Genomic DNA, 16,052 nt, shown 5'->3' on the forward strand with positions numbered 1-16,052 from the left:
TGAAAAACAACCCCACACCATAATCCCCCTCCACCAAATGATTTGGACCAGTGCACAAAGCAAGGTCCATAAAGACATGGATGAGCGAGTTTGGGGTGGAGGAATTTGACTGGCCTGCACAGAGTCCTGACCGCAACCCGATTGAACACCTTTGGGATGAATTAGAGTGGAAACTGCGAGCCAGACTTTCTCATCCACACCAGTGCTTTACCTCACAAATGTGCTTCTGGAAGAATGGTCAAACATTCCCATAGACACCTAAACCTCGTGGACAGCCTTCCCAGAAGAGTTGAAGCTGTTATAGCTGCAAAGGGTGGACCAACTCTATATTGAACCCTGTGGACTAAGACTGGGATGCTATTAAAGTTCATGTGCGTGTAAAGGCAGGTGTCCCAATACTTTTGGTAATATAGTGTATATGTGTAAAGTGCCACGTAAATTGACAGTGCTATATAAGTACCTGTAATAAATAAATAAAATAATAAAGTAGCTGCTATCCATGCTGCCGTATCAAAGAATGTTCAAAGCTGTTTGAAAAAAATTAACAGTACATTATTATTAAAATCAGTTGATTATAGGTGATATTATTATCATGTCAAATGTGTACACCTCCCTCCTGTGTCTTAATGAATAAATAATTCTATTACCTACCAAGAGCAAAAAAACAACGACTGAGTTTCCTTTATATTTCAATCTTTTTATTCAAGTTTTAGAATAAAAAAACTAGCAGTTCCTCCAATGGGAGGAAAAGTATCATCTTAAAGGTGACTTGAATAGATAAAAGTAGCGGTGAGTATAGATATATAAAAAAAACAAAGGCATAGTGCATGCTCACTTGCCATCAGAACCATTAGAATACAATGAACAAGTGTCCAAATGTGGTAGTTGTAAACTTTTCACAAACCCCATGTGTGCAGTAGTTAAGAGAGTTTTGCTCTAGACTAAAGCTGGCCATACACCTATAGATTATCTGCAGATTTTCTATGGTTAGATGGAAAAAGTGGGAGATTCCTCCATCCACCCAGTTTAGTGAACATGGAGAAATCTGTTGCACTTTTTCCATCTAACCATAGAAAATCTGCAGATAATCTATAGGCGTATGGCCAGTTTTATAGCCTAACCATCAAAGGAAAGAATGTTTGAGCCCTATGATAAGCTAATGGCTCGTATATATTGTTAAAGTGTCATTAAATGCAAATCATTATAAACTGTCAGTACATGCTATATTGCAGGGATATGCAGTTTGCGGACCTCCAGCTATTGCAGAACTACAAGTCCCATGAGGCATAGCTCTGACAGCCACAAGCATGACACCCAGAGGCAGAGGCATGATGGGACTTGTAGTTTTTCAACAGCTGGAGGTCCGCTAATTGCATATCCCTGCTATATTGCATTGTGTTCATACTCTGCCACTAGAGCATCTGTTTTCTGTAGATTGCAAAATACCTGATTAATTCTTCTGTTCACTGTCCCTCCCTATTTGTCTGCGCCCAAACTGCAGCCTGAGATTGTGTAGGCCAGCCATTGTAACATCTACTGAGCATGCTCCAGTTCAGTTCCCTTATAAGATGTTCATTTTATCCTTTTTCCTATCTGTGCAGCCCATGTGACTATAGAGTTACACATATACAAAGTAGCAAATGACAGTCCCCTCCCTACCACCTCCATGACTTCATATTGCTTAACACTATGGGGGGGGGGTGAGATATAAGATGTTGATTGATGAAAGCTACACCTCCCTCTAATAGTCTCAGAACAAGCACACCATAGACACAGGCTGGAGGGGCGTGACAGCCTGGGATGGTCAGAAACTCCTCCAGATATCATTATAGTGTGAACACAGTGAAAGCTATTGTCAGTCAACAAAAAAATATTAAAAGTCAGCAGCTACAAATACTGCAGCTGCTGACTTTTAATAAATGGACACTCACCTGTCCCAGGGTCCAGCAATGTCAGCAGCAGATGATGAGCAATCGCTCGTCTCTCAGCTGCCCCCGCCGCCATCCTCTGTCAGGGAATCGGGAAGTGAAGCATTGCGGCTTCATTGCCCGCTTTCCCACTGCGCATGCGCGAGTAGCGCTGTGCGTCTCCACTGGTCCCCGCTGTGGCCTGGGAACTGTGTGTTTCCCTGAACACAATGGGGGGGGGAAGAGGGACATCTGCGGCTAGCTGCGGCTAGCTTGTCCCGGAAGTAGGTGCAGATACCTGGATTATACAGGTATCTGCACCCCCCTCCCCCCTGAAAGGTACCAATTCTGGCACCGAAGGGGGGGAGGGTTCCGATGAGCGGACCTTCCACTTTAGGGTGGAGGTCCGCTTTAAACTCCGTCTACACCATGTTATTGCAAAAAGGAAAAAAAAAATGCTTTGAAATATAGATTGATAAAAAGCTTTGGAAATCTTTTTTGCTATTAATTATTTATTTTAATTCGCTATTCTGAAAGCTGATGTCATGTGAATGGCACAGCACCAATCTTCCTTCTTCAGGAGGAGTTACACATAATTCATCTACAACGATACAATTTACAATCACTACAATGCAAATAATGTATACCAAAGCATAATAAATGAGGAAGGGGGTATCCTGGTTTCTTACCCAGAAAGAAGAGGGAAATAGGGACAGCGAGGATAAGGAGTGCCCGGAGGTACTCCCCAACGGGCGGGCACTAAGCAGAAGCTCGTAACCAGGTACTAGAAATTAATATAATAAAGTGGTATACAGAGATAATTAAGGTATTAAGCCTCCACTGCACCAGAGAAAGAAGGGAAAGAGGGACTAGAAAGGGAAAAGATGGGGAGGGAAGGGGAATGGGAGAAGGGGGGAGGGAAGGGAGAGGCGAGGAAAGAAGTAAGGGGGGGAATGGGGAGGTCAAGGGGAAAAAGGGGGGTTAAGGGGGGGCAGGGGGAACGAGGGGGAAAGGGAAAGAGAGGAAAGGGGAGGAAAAAAAGGAGAAGGGGAGATAGAAAGGGGGGGGGGAGAAACTTTCACAAACAGATATTAAACTAACCTGAAACTAATCTTGGTAAAGAAAAACTCTGACCTGGGAGGAATAATGGAGGAAGTTGTTGTAATCAGCCCACCTCACTAAACTTAATGATGAATGGCGGGGGGGGGGGGGGGGGGTAATAGCTTGCTGAGATGATGGTGCAGAGATCAGCACTGAATGGTGGAATAAGCTGTCAAGGCAATAGTGGCCAGAAAAAAAAATCCTAAGGGGGTAAAAATCCATAGAAACAATCAGAAAAAAGAGAAAGCCACTAGAGCCACAGAATCATGGGTCAAAAAAGGCAGACATGCAAACAAATACACAGTGTTAAGGGCTAGTAAACCATCACAGCCACACTGACACACAAGTGTGACAATCAGTCTGGCATGAACAGAATTGAAAACAGGTAAAATTGCATGTATACAGTGCTAGGTCAACCTAGTAGGCTGAGTGTTCCTGCACAGGGAAAAGGGGCCGTCGCAGGAGAGGCCACCCAGTGTGTCCTTAAAGTGACTGTAAAGTCTTGTAAAGTTTTAAAATAAATAAGAAACATGTTATACTTACCTCCTCTGTGCAGTTGGTTTTGCACAGAGCAACCTGGATCCTCCTCTTCTTGGGTCCCTCTTTGCTGTTCCTGGCCTCTCCCTCCTATTGAGTGCCCCCACAGTCAGACACTTCCTATGGGGGCACTGGAGCCGAGTCACAGATCTGTGTGTCCATTCAGGCATGGAGCCCTGACCCAGCCCTGTCCCCTCTCTCCCCTGATTGGCTGACTGACTTTGATTGACAGCCACAGGAGCCAATGGCACCGGTGCTGTGTCTCAGCCAATCAGGAGGAGTGTCCCGGAGGGCTTAGACATTCGTGGACATCGCTAGAGATAGATGTGGCTCAGGTAATGCATATTAAGATAAAAAAAAAACTTCTACCTTTACATCTCCTTTAAGTACCCACAACCTGGTGAGTACAGCACCGGCCAGCGCCAGCATGTGACGTCATCACAAGTTCCCCTACACTGCACATGCATGAGCCATCGCCCATGCATGTGGCCATACAAGAAAGTGGCTGAAGACTTTGGACACCATCAAAGCAGGGAGGGGGTGGATGTGACCAAGCAACAGTAAGACAACCCATCAACCTTAGGGGAACACATGACCGTCATAGGGGAGTACAAACCCCTCCTCTCTGATACCCAATCGCCTGTCAATCACAGTATAAACAACCAAAAAGCATATGAGAAAAACAATATAGAATATAGAACAATCCTGGTGGCATAAACAATAGTTTATATATGGTATTGAAGCTACTCAAACAGGCAATGAGACCATATTCATAGTATACAAACAACCCAAATGATTTTTGGTTAAGGACAGTAGTTACAGCTGATTAAGGAGTGGGGAGGAAAGAAAGCGGAGGGGAGAAGAAGGGGAGTGGGGAGGGATGGAAGGGAAAATAGAGGAAAGGGAGGGAAGGGCGATAGGGGAAAGGGAAGAGAGGCGAAAAGGAGAGGGGGAAAAGTTGGGAAAATGGAGGGGAGAGAAAAAAATGGAAGTGTTGGAAGGATAGGGAGTCGGGACCAATGGAACTACACAGGTAACTGGCGTCAAGGCTAGTCGATGTTACTTCATTAATCCCATTGTGTCATATCACAAGAAAGACTTGTATGTCAGGACCTCATTGAGACCAGGGGGAATATTGGCATTGAGTCATTCAATCCACATGGTTTCCCATTGAAGGATCAAACGATTCTAATCATCGCCACATGGATCCTCTGGGACAACCTCCAGCACCATAAATTTGACAACATCAGCCTGGAATCTATGGTATAGACCGATATAATGACCCACTGATGTAAGTTTGCCATTAGAAGAATAGTAAATATGGTCTCCAATTCATTGCCAGAGTTATCTGATAGTTTTGCCAATATGAAATGCATTGCAAATGCAGGTCATAAGGTAAATGTGGGAGATACAAAATGTTCACCATTTGGGAGCAGAAAGGCCGTCCTGAATCCACAGACAATGAGAGTATTGTCCACATTTAAAGGTATCCCGGGGGCCAGAAGGTCTCCGTCAATCCACTCTGTAGTGACTACTAGTCAGACGGTCTCTCAGTGATGCTGCTTGACAGAACATGTTCAAGTTCAGGGGTGCTTCTAACATGTTTCCTTAAAATATTATGGTCTGTAAGTAACTTCCAATGATCGGCTAGTATTGACCGTACCCGTAGAAAATGTTGTATTGATTATCACTGTGTCATTAGATTTAGGTTTAGGTAAGTCGTAAATTAGGGAGGTTCTTGAGCGAAGTATAGCTTTGTTTTAAGCTTTTCTCTGGTCTGTGAATATCCTCTGACCAAAAGCCCTCGCGGAGAGTATTGGCCTTTAACCAGAAATCTTCCTCCTGCGTGCAGTTCCGGTGTAACTGGGCGTAGGGGATACTGCGTTTATGCAGTTGAGGATGTGCACTAGATGCATGCAACAACGTATTGCCTGCTGAAGGTTTGCAGTATGGGTCTGTCTTGATATGACCCTCAGAATCAATTATGATAGATAAATCCAAAAACTGAATACTGTGTCGATCAAAATTGAATGTAAAGGATTCCCTATCGCTGCCATTTCAAATCACTAATGGTACAAGACAGGGATGCCCCTTATCCCCTCTAATTTTCAACCTTATTATGGAACCCCTGGCTGAAAGCATTAGGACAAATCAGAAAATCCTTGGAATTTCCATTGCTGACCAAGAACATAAAATCAGCCTTTTTGTGGATTACGTCATTCTCATGGTTACAGACCCCTTAATCTCTTTACCAGAAATTCAGAAAACTTTAAATTGGTTTAGTAATGTTTCATATTATAAAATAAACAATAATAAGTCATATATTCTTAATTTGGGTATAGACAAGCATACCAGCGAACATCTAAAAACACAATTTCCTTATTCTTGGGCCAAAAATACAATATAATATTTAGGGTCTAACTCTTCTAAATAATTATTTCAACACAACTATATACCACTCCGCACTAAATTACAGGGAAACCTCGCCAAATTAGCATCATATGAATTCTCCTGGGTGGGTAAATTGGCAGCCTTTAAAATGCTTCACCCTCAAATTTTATATTTCTTTCGGACTCTCCAGATTCCAATACCGTCTTCATACTTCAAATCACTCCAAACTATCCTTTCTAAATTTATTTGGCAGGGTAAAAAATACAAATGTGGTCATGGGAACCTAATAAAACGTCGACAAGCAGGTGGTACAGGTTATGTAGATTTTCAAGATTATTATTTGGCCTCGGTACTCACTCAATCCAAAGAATGGTTTATGTCTTCTCAATCTACAATATGGGGGAAGATGGAATCTGCAAAAATCCCAGGGGGTAATTTATCTTTATGGATACCTTCCATAGCACAAACCACAGCCCAAATTCCTTTGGAAACATTACATAATCTTGGATACAGAAAGGTATAAAATATCTGAGTGACCTAATTGATAATGGGGAAATTAAACATTTCCCCCGCTTCAAAAAGAATTTCACTTGCCAAATTCAGACATATTCCTTTACATTTGAACTAAGAATTACCAAACTTCCTTCATGGTAATACAATGTTCCAACAGAGGCTTGGTCCTTCCTCAAAATTCCCACTCATCCTCAAAAAGGGATTTCACTCTTTTATACTCTTCTTCAACAAAAAAACATATTTGTTAAATCCGCTCCAATGCTTAGATGGGAAGAAGATTTAGGACACACCTATACGGTGGATCAATGGGAAAAAGCTTGTAATACCACGTATAAAGCCACATATTGTTCCACACTTTGGGAACCATCCATTAAAATATCACAACGCTGGTACCTTACTCCTGAAAAAAATTCTAAATTTAGTGAAAACTCAGATAATAAATGTTGGAGATTATGTGGACAGAAAGACGATATGTTTCATATATTGTGGACTGGGAACAAATTTTTTAGTTACTCTCTGTATTCGACAACGAAAACATACCTTTAAATCCTTCTCTAGCTTTACCGTCCCTTGATATTGATTGTAATCCTACTCCTGTTAGAAATGTCTTAACACATGTCCTATTATCAGCTAGAATTAGTATTACAAGGAAATGGAAAAAATCTGATCCTCCTACACTATTGGAAGTAGTAGAATCGACCCAAACACATTTTACCTATGAATTAACATTAGCCCTCCGACAAACTAGTAAAGAACATATCTATAAAATATGGAAACCTTGGTTAAAATGGACTAACTCCCAAGATATTGTCCAGGTTTTCTGTTCCTAACTTATGTTGAATATATCTTTTTTCTTTGAAGTTTCAGAGAGATACATTCCTCTCGGACACAGTATAGCTCCCATAGGGGTGTCCGGGACAATAATTTCCTTTATTACCTCCAATACCTCCAATTCACTTGAATTACCATTATTTGTATCAATGAAAAGATACTTCTTGTATTGTTACTCTTCTGTTATCTTTTAAATAGATATTTCATTAGTTTAAAGGCAAATTCATTTCATATCTCCTTTAATAGTTAATAGCATTTAATAGTTCCTTGTTAGAATAAACTATAATTATGACAGGATGAAAGTGTTCAGGGGCCAGGTGGTTTTATCCTGTTTCATCAGGAATGATCCAACCGTCCTGCTCATGGGCGATACTAGAGTACAAGGCCTCTATATCTATAGCCAACAGTAGGCGCGTCTGGAGGGACTTGGATACCCTCTATATGTTTGAGAAGGTCAGTGGTGTCACGTATATATGTCGGGAGCCTCAGGGCATGATGCATCAGAAATGCATCCATGCACCTGCCAGTATTCTCCATCAGTGAACCCATACCCAATATAATCGGTTTGCCTGGTGGTGTATGCATATTCTTATGTGTCTTGGTGAGAGTAGAAAATGTAGATGTGTGAAGGTTTTTGACATTCAAAAAAGCCAGGATAGCTTTATCAATTAAACCCTCCCAAAAGGCATGGGTATATAAAGCACGACATTCTAGAGTACACTCTTGCACTAATTTCAGGGTTATTGGTCTGTACCATGTATGGTTCTCCAGTACTTTCAGACATATTTGTTGGTACTGTTGACGTGCCATCAAAACAATATTACCCCCCTTATCAGAGGGTTTGGTGACAAGGTCTGGATGCTGTTGTAGATTAGTAAGGGCACAAATCTGGCCATGGGATAGACTGGAAGATAATTTTGGCCAGTCTAGTAGTTTTGAAGCCTTAATAGAGTGGTAAAAAAAGGCCCAAATAGCTGGACATGTCATCAAATCAGGAAACATGCGTGACTTCAATTTGAAAGGTTTAATGTGATCCATTGTTGCTGTTGGGGGGGGAGGAGGAGGAGAAAGATGAAAGATGGTCCAGTGGATTTCCAATGTCAGAGGAAAGAGTATCCTCTGTAGCCCCCTCCTCTTAGAGCAACATTAGGTCCCGTAGTGTTCTAAACTTCTGCATAGTAAAGTGTTTGGTGCGTTCCATTAACTCTTTTTCCAAATTGATTTGTTGTCGTACTTTGTCATAGATAAATCTAAAAGTCAGGTTAGGGGCAAAGAGATACAAAGCTTTAAAAGGGTTCCTTTGAGCGAAAGCCCAGATCCAAGTGTAGTACAAATTCCTTGTCCTGAGAAAGTGTAGTAGGAGTGAGATGCAAAATATTAAGTGGGAGTGTTAGGAGGAAATGGTTTCACAACAAATGTGGCCAGGTTGCTCTGTTTTTTGGGGTCGGAGGTGGTTGGTTCTAAAAAACTGGTGTTGCCAGTGACAGTTTTAGGCATAAGTACAGTGGACTCTATAATCTTAGGAATAACACTTAGGGATGAGCCAAACACTTCCGGTTCGGTTCGCAGCAGAACATGCGAAAAGGCAAAAAATTTGAAGTCCATTCATCTTCTTCTCCTCCTGTGGGTGTCTAAAGGTTTTTTGGTGTATGTCCACCGGGGGGGTTCTCATCGCCAGTCAGTGATCGTTTACATGAAACATTGGACGGGTGTGGGGTGAGTGCCCATTATGGTACCTGTATGGAGGAAGTAGAAGATAAGGATGAGTCAGATTCAATCAAGTCATTATTGATATTGGATTGTCCATGAGGTGTTTGTTCATGGGGAGGACCCCTTCTGGAGACATTTCTATTGGTCCATTTATAAGCATAGCCCTTAGAGAATGCCATTTTATTATAGTAATAATATCTCTATTGAGTAACTCCAGCCGTTCTTTAAGATCCTTCCACTTAGTAATAAACACAGGTTAATCTGTGAGATGTTTGTACTGCTAGTCAAGGTGATTAATTTCACCATCCAGAACACCATATCTAAATGATATAGATTAGTAAGTTGTGTCATGAGTTTAGCCAGGACAAGGTCATCTGGTGCCCAGGGCAAAGTTGGAAAACTTTGCCCCCCCCCCGGTGTAAAGACAGAGTCTGTGTCATTGCAAAACAAGAAAATGCTTAGAACAATACAAATATTAACTTAGGTCTAATTCGATCATTTATTATGCAACAACCCACAGCATTTGCATCAATTTCTGCAACAATCATCCCCAGCAATGTTGTTAGCTTATGTAATAACCCCCAGCATTGATGGGATTGTCTGCGATCCCCATTATGAACTGCCTGGAGTGGTTAACTCTCTGGGGGGAGGTTAATTAACCACTTGAGCTCCATTCATGGGCAATCAATTTTTTGCTATACAGAAATGCGCTACTTTTACTGGTAATTGTACGCTCATGCAACACTGCACCCAAAATAAATTTATATTTTTTTTTCACAAAATTACGTATACCTGTAAAGCTTTCATTTAGGGGTATTTGCACACCACTGTTTTTTTTTTTTTTCGTTTTTATTATATAAATGAAAAAAGACCGAAAATTTTGAAAAAATATTTTTTTTTACTTTCTGCTATATAACATAATACAAAATACAATACAATACAAAATTAAATATATGTCAATGGTTATGGACAGGTTCTAGAGACAGAACATTGCGTCCAAATCCCTGGTGTATAATAGAACAAATAATAAAGAGAGGGAACGATTCTAGCCCTCAATGAATAATGGGATTTTCACGGATGCAAATTTCTGTCATGAGGTAAGCACACCCACAAAGGGATAATCAAAAAATATGATTTATTACAAAATGTACATGATTAAAATAGTAACAGTATTTAGTCATATCAACAATGACAGAAATTGATACTTGGTTACAAAAAGCTTGAACAGATGCTTGTGTACATCAGATAGCCGACACATTTCGCAGACTAGATTGCTGCTTCTTTGGGGCTTGTTCCCCATGCATTTGCATTGTCCAACTTATAGAAAGGTATATCATTAGTATCACATATAACAATTTTAACAATCATTTCCAGTGACAAACAGGTCATGTCAGAGCCACCAAAATGATCTTGTGGACATCGGACCACATATGTAATGTAAGAATTTATATATATATATATATATATATATATATATATATATATATACCCCATGAGTTCAACTTCGGCTCAGTTATGAATCAAAAGGCGTCATATGTTTGTAAAGCTCTAGGTGAGGCAGTATGCCCCATCAGATTAACAATAGACCTCACTAAATAACATGCGCTCAAGGGGATCTTCAAACAGACAGTCCACCCAAGGCCCTATAGGGTCACTATTAATATATGTGATCTAAATGTAAAAGCAAAACAAAAGGAGTAGATATAAAACTGATTCTCAAACAATTATAAAGTGATATCAACAGAGTAGAATACCATCTGACAGGGAGGTGAAGGGCAGGGCTGATCTCAGGCTTGTGCAGGAGCGCACTCAGCACATGTTGCAGCCAGTAGCTCTGTAGTGTGGGTAATGTGTACAAACAGGTAGTATACAGGTCCAGCCTGCTTTTAGCAGCACAATGCCAGAACTTTTCATGTACCACCCTTCCTCCAGTAAATGGTGCTGCCCAGGGCATCATCCCCTTCTGCCCCCCGCCCCCCTTGTACCAGCCTTGTGCCTATGTAAGCAAGGCAGATTCCCATTCTCACAGGAAAGTACATAGAGAAGCAGGAACATGGATCTCTGTGTTCTTCCTGTCAGTCTATTGCCCAAACAGTTAGAAAACACTCTCAGGGACAACACTTAAACCTTTGATCGACCCTAATGTCAACCCCTTTCCTGTCAGTGTCATTTATACAGGCCTGCCATTTGGCTGTGCCAGGTCACACCCTTTTCAATTGTTCTACTAATTGGGTGGAAGACACCCACTTTAGTGACCTGTCACGCCTAATATTTTCTAATAGTATCTTTATATACTTATACACTTTAGTTTTTTTGCCTTAGCTTTTATGTCCAGTAGTTTAACCACTTGAGATCCGCGCTATTGCCAAATGACTGCATTAGCGCGGACCTACATTTCCAGGACTACGTCTATTGACGTCGTCCCGGTTACGAGCGGCCTGCGCGCCCCCTGAGGGGCGCGCGCGGCGCGCTCTGTGATCGGCGAGTCCATGAGACTCGCCTGATCACCGATCCGTGTAAGGGGTCGATCCCGACCCCTTATCACGTGATCAGCTGTCAGCCAATGACAGCTGATCATGTGACAGAACGGAGCCGGTAATCGGCTATTATTCCTCCTCGCGCTGACAGCGCGAGGAGAGAAAAAAAAAGCCGATCACCGGCGGCCGTGATCGGGACATCAGTCCCGATCACGGCCAGCAATACAGCTGACCACCTGCCCCCTGCCAGTGCCCACCTGCCCACCGCAGTGCCATCCTGAATGAAAGTAAGTGCCCCCCATCAGTGCCACCCAGCAGTGCCCATAGTGCCCCCAGCGCCACCCACAGTGCCACCCACAATGCCACCCACAGTGCCATCCAGCAGTGCCACCAACAGTGCCACCCACAGTGCCCACAATCTGCCGCAAAGGTGCTGCACCCCAGTGCCGCCCATCAGTGCCCAGCAGTGCCGCCCATCAGTGCCCAGCAGTGCCACCTATCAGAGCCACCTATCAGTGCCACCTATCAGTGCCCATCAGTCCCATCTATCAGTGGTACCTATCAGTGCCCATCCGTGCCACTTATCCGTGCCACCCATCCATGCCATCTTATCTGTGCCCATCTTTGCCCATCAGTGCCGCCTTATCTGTGCCGATCGGTGCCGCCTTATCTGTGCCTATTAGTGCCGCCTTAACTATGCCTATCAGTGCCCACCAGTGCAGCCTATCAGTGCCCACCAATGCAGCCTATCAGTGCCCACCAATGCAGCCCATCAGTGCCCACCAATGCAGCCCATCAGTGCCCACCAATGCAGCCATCAGTGCCGCCTAATCAGCGCACTTCAATGAAGGAGAAAAATGACCCGTTTGCAAAATTGTATAACAAACTATTAAAACATGATTTTTTATTTTTATTTTTTTGCATCTTTTTTTGTTTGTTTAGCAAAAAATAAAACTCCGAGCTGTAACTAAATACCACCAAAAGAAAGCTCTATTTGTGGGAAAAAAATGATAAAAATTTCATTTGGGTACAGTGTTGTATGACCGCGCAATTGTCATTCAAAGTGCATCAGCGCTGAAAGCTGAAAATTGGTCTGGGACTGAGGGGGGTTTAAGTGCCCAGTAAGCAAGTGGTTAATTGAGTTTGTTTCTGGTGCCTTCTTTCAATATACATCCTTATTTCTAGTTCAAGCCAGCCCAGGGTTGATGGGGAGCAGATTATATATTGCTTCCGGGGTTGCAATGTGCGACAGTTCTTTCCTCCTCCTCATGCGTTGGTGGGGGCGGGGATTGACCTCCTGCACATCAGCCTCATGCACGGACGCCCTACTCGCTTTACATTCTTTTCCATCTCATGCTGCAGATGAGGTGGGCATGGGTCCACTGCTGGCAGCTATGCCGCATGTAGATGGAATTCGCTTCCACATCTTCCTCGTGCTGCATTGGCTTGTTCAGCATGACGTTGTCAGGACTTGAACTGGGAGTATATATATCAGCCTGAGCTAGCCAGTGGTTCACTCTGCATGATCCTACCACTCGGAAGGATACTTAGACATGAGTTTGTCTATGCACCATATATAACAGGTAATTAATGGGGTTAATTCATGACCACCTTCACACTTATTTTGGGCGGGTTGCACCATTTGTAGGAAAGTTTCCAATTTGTTTAGCTACCACCCCATATGTAGTCCCTTCGAGGGAACATTTAGATGACCTTTCACATTCACACACTACCATTCATTTGTTTACTGTTTTCTTATACATTCCCTGTAGGACACCATGTACATTAAGTGCACACATATCATACTTGGACTGTGCTGTGGCCATCCGTCCTTCCTTTGGCTGCTTTCCTTGGAGGGTTTGCCCACCTCAACCCTGGGGGGGGGGGCACACCCTACCTGAGATCCCCACAAGTTCCCATGCAGAGGTTGGGCCCATCCTTGGGGCAGAGTTGTAAGTCACCTGTCATAATTTTTTGGGAAAATAACCTTTCTCCCCCTTTTAGAGAGCAACTATTCATTATTTATATTTCTTTACAGTATACTGTCCTACTGCACTCCTGATGAGTAGGCCATAGGTATAGCACTGTCAGGTACGCTTGAGGAACTGGTCACGGCGGTTTTGTCTGATCCCCCACAGGAGATCGTAATTTAGGTGGCGATATTATCGTTGGGATATTTGATCAATGTGTCAACCCTATGCCACTACTTCTACCATTTAGTGATGTTTTTGGAATTCTACTCTTGGTTAAGAGGGGTCTAATGGCAGTGTGCACATGCGACTTACCCTCCGGCACTAACACTTCTACAGTACTTTTTGCTCGCTTACCAGCAAGCTGACAAATATTTACAGACCGCTATTTTTAAACCTGCTCCTGAAAAAGCGCTATTTGAGCGCAGAACATGTCGAGCTACCTTGCTAGATAAAAATCTGGACCCTCACGCCTGATACCACTCCTGGGATTTGACCCAATTTACTCTGAATACATTTCCTATACAGAACACCAAAATCAATGGCTTTGTATTATTTATTGTAGTACTATATGGTTTATTATAAGCCTTATTGGAGAATGTTAGTTATCAGGCAGTACGGGCCATATTAACCACTTCCCAGCCGGCCAATGCATATATACGGCCAGGTGGGAGCCGTCTACTCCTGATAGGACGTTCAGGAACGTCCTTCAGAAGTAGCGGGATCGCGCACGCGCGTGCCCGCGCAGCGGTGCGATCCCGATGTGCTCGTGTCACCCGGACGTGCTCGTGTCACCCAGACACGGCACATCTCAGATCGGCAGGGGGGCTCTGTGATTGGCCCTCCTGATCACATGACAGCCGTATCCAATCACGGCCGTCATGTGATGTAAACAAACAGCCGGTTGCTAGGCAATTGGCTCTCCTCTCCTCACACGGAAGTCATCGCTGAGGAGAGGAGAGCAGAACGCTGCAGTCGGCTGATGATCAGTGAGTATGAGCTGTTTTTTACAGCTTTTTACTCACTGATCATCAGTCTAGTGTCAACACACAACACACCACACAGTACAAACACAGTCCCCACATATGTCCCCAAAACACACATGTCCCCAAAACATACATGTCCCCAAAACATACATGTCCCCAAATAATAAAAACACATGTCCCTAATAATAAAAACATGTCCCCCACATATGTCCCACTAAAATCACATGTCCCAATGATTATCTGCACACATATGTACGTGATCACCTGCACACATATGTACATGATCATTTGCGTACATATGTCCCTGATCACACAAACCAATTATTATACACTTAACGGAATTTTTTTTACCAAAAACATGTAGCAGAATACATGTTGGCTTAAATTTATGACAAAATTTGATTTTATTGGATTTCTTTTCAAATAGAAAAAAGAAAATATTGTTTTTTTCCAAATTTCCGCTTTTTTTGCGCTTATATCGCAAAAAATAAAAATCTGAGTCGTGAATAAATAACACCAAAATAAAGCTCTACTTGAAATAAAAATCTGAGTCGTGAATAAATAACACCAAAATAAAGCTCTACTTGTGCGAACAAAATGATAACAATTTCATTTGGGTACAGCGTAGCATGACCGCGCAATTGTCATTGAAAGCGCTAGAGCGATGAAAGCTGAAAATTGGGCTGGGAAGGAAGGGGGTGAAAGTGCCCTGTATTGTAGTGGTTAATATTATTATTTTTTATGAAAACGATCTTTGTACTATATACACGTTATTGTCTAATCTTTGTCAATTTGTGGAAATCAAATAAAAAGTTCTTATTATCTTTTAGACCGAGTACTCATGTGCCTTGTAAAGTCCATACAATATCAGTTCCTTTTTTCTGATGAGTGGCTGTAACGCCATGAAATGCGCTGAGTGCTATATGATACCAAGATATATCTGGTTCCATTATGTATATATTTTTTATGTGTCCATTTTATTGTATATGTCTATCATATCAACTCATTACTTGCATTTCATTCTAAGCAGTATAATTTAAGTGTAAGTTATGTGACTACCAATTTATTTGATACAATACCTATTTAAGAGGTTGGTATGAATTTTAGATTATAATAAATAAATAAACTCATTTATATATACATATATGTACTTATTCCATATTTCTTTGATATGGCAGGCCTCATTTAAAGTCCCAATTTCTCTAATTTCCTGTAACCTATAGCAGGGATGGAGGCCTGCCATTTGGCTGTGCCAGGTCAAACCCTTTTCAATTGTCATTTATACAGTAACAGTGCATTTTATTTACCACTGATCACTGTGTATTTGTGTCACCGGTCCCCAAAAAGTGTGACTTGGTGTCACATTTGTCTGCTGCAATGTCGCAGTCCAGCTAAAATTCACTAATCGCTGCCATTACCAGTAAAAACAAAAAAAAATAAAAAAATTAAAATCTATCCTATAGTTTGTAGACGCTATAACTTTTGCACAAACCAATCAATTTATGCTTATTGGGATTTTTTTACCAAAAATATGTAGAATACACATTGGCCTAAATTGATGAAGAAATTGGATTTTTAAATTTTTTTTGGGATATGTATTATAGCAGAATGTATAAAATATTGTTATTT

The 16,052-nt window shown here is 42.0% G+C and overlaps 1 protein-coding gene across 1 annotated transcript in view; it reads left to right on the top strand.

Annotated features, from left to right (window-relative positions):
- Window positions 1–16,052, top strand: part of LOC143930800 (uncharacterized) — a 29,576-nt gene that overhangs the window by 7,191 nt on the left and 6,333 nt on the right. The gene's annotated exons all lie outside the window — the stretch shown is intronic.

This window comes from Lithobates pipiens, unplaced genomic scaffold (genome assembly GCF_037356315.1).
Source record: "Lithobates pipiens isolate NorthernLeopardFrog02 unplaced genomic scaffold, aLitPip1_a1.2 Scaffold_25, whole genome shotgun sequence".
Classification (NCBI taxonomy): domain Eukaryota; kingdom Metazoa; phylum Chordata; class Amphibia; order Anura; family Ranidae; genus Lithobates; species Lithobates pipiens.